This window comes from Daphnia pulicaria, chromosome 1 (genome assembly GCF_021234035.1).
Source record: "Daphnia pulicaria isolate SC F1-1A chromosome 1, SC_F0-13Bv2, whole genome shotgun sequence".
NCBI lineage: Eukaryota > Metazoa > Arthropoda > Branchiopoda > Diplostraca > Daphniidae > Daphnia > Daphnia pulicaria.
This window is the reverse complement of record NC_060913.1, coordinates 26,250,090-26,251,845: the sequence shown is the minus strand read 5'-3', so window position 1 is coordinate 26,251,845 and position 1,756 is coordinate 26,250,090. Positions and strand designations below refer to the sequence as shown.

Sequence of the window (1,756 nt, the reverse complement as noted above, 5' to 3'; positions counted from 1 at the left end):
ATGTAAAAAACAAAATATTTACCCATGATTACGAATTGGTTACACGAAGAGCAGAGCACGAGCAATGCAGTTGGGGACAGATGCTGGACACTGCAGTTATTGCCGTTTTGAAAATCATCACTCGACTGATTTCTATACCTTCTTTTCTCTCCTTTTACACGACTTGTTTGAAGACAATTCATTTTACGCCGAGTAAGACTTCGGGGCATCGGTGTAGTAGCTCGGGGCAACGTCAATTGTACTTGGGCGCTTCGGTGTTGTAGTAATTAAGGGCCTCGATGTAGTAGGCAGGGGGCAGCATACGTAGTCGTGTAGTATTTGGGTGCCTTAGTGGTGTAGTACTTGGGAACCTCGGTGTAGTACTCCGGCTCTTTGGTGATGTAGCTCGGGGCAGAGTTATACTTCGGAGCTCGGTGTAGTAGCTCGTAAGTTGTAGCTCGTAGTAGTAGCTCGTATGGAATTGAGTCAAACCCAAACCAGCCTCTTCTGCTGGAGTCATTTCGAATCTACATCAATTGAATATCGAGTCATTTAATTGTTGAAGCTGAAATAATTTGAAGAAAAAAAAAATACCTTTTGCCACGTTCTCTGGTTGTCTCAATACTAGTTAATGCGGCACGACTAAGATGTTCAGCTTCGGTCGCTGTCTGGAAAAGTAAATGCGCGTAAGATGACGAACTGAGTCTGATGGTGATGTTCTTGTCGCGAAGGAATTTCTCCGTCTCGTCCATTAACCTCATGTTGAAGCGACCCGCGTGAGCAGCCGCGTTCACAGAGTAAATGTCAATACCCTGATGCTCACACATTTCACATTTTTCTTGGTTTTCTTGATAGCTTCGCCATAACCTGTTGAGTTAAAATAAAAATCGATTTGAAATAGAGCTCTGGTACTGTATAGGAATACCAAACAAAATTTAGGCAGTGAAATATTTACCGTTACGGCGAAGATCCGGACAACAAGTTCCTGGTTGTCCATCCGGCAGTTTGCAGCAGGCAGTATTGGGCAGTAGTGATCAGAACGAGATCGTACCACACTACGCAATCTTTAGCTAGCCGGCCAGGGCTATGACCACTCGTAACCACCAACTTTAGGGCAATAGTAAGGATATTCGTTGCTGTATTGATTGACAGCTGTTTGGACTGCTGTATGGATTGACACAGTAGTGTATGAAATGTCGACTGATGTCTCAAGTTTATAATTAGATTTCGGCACGGTATGAATAGGGACATAGGGAGGAAGAGCAGGTTCAACTTGAGGAAGTTCAAAGTAAGGTGGCAGTGTATAGTCGATGGGGGCGAGTAAGTCGGTTCAGGACTCGGTGATGTCTGGTAATTCGGGTTACGATTAGGTTTGACCTTCTCGGTCTCAAAAATCGGTTGGTAACGTCCATCGAACGGTAATTTAAATTCAAAGCCCAATCCAGAGGGATCGTATAGTAGCCTATAGCTGATCGTATTGAACCACATCATCGTCGCGTCGCGCCGCGCCGCGCCGTGCTAAAGTCTGTTGGGTTCGGGTTGATATTCAATGTGGCAGGTCGATTAAAGGGATTTTGACGTATTCAAATATCTTTTTAATTCGACCATTTGACCCTTTCGGTTTCTCGACGCCTTCGCTGCTGGAGAAGACAGAAAACAGCACGCCAAAAATGAGCACGCCAACCGTCCAACGCGGCAACATCTTGAATTCTTGAAAATAAAATAAATAAATAAATTCAGCTATAATTCATGCACGGAAATTGGATACGCCGGAGAT

At 44.4% G+C, this 1,756-nt stretch overlaps 1 long non-coding RNA gene across 1 annotated transcript; it reads right to left on the bottom strand.

Annotated features, from left to right (window-relative positions):
* Positions 1 to 418: 418 nt before the first annotated feature.
* Positions 419 to 989, bottom strand: LOC124320164. Its single transcript, XR_006913798.1, has 3 exons — positions 935 to 989; positions 574 to 846; positions 419 to 506 (listed from the first exon to the last, which is right to left on the bottom strand). It is a non-coding gene; the product is annotated as an uncharacterized LOC124320164 (long non-coding RNA).
* Positions 990 to 1,756: the final 767 nt, after the last annotated feature.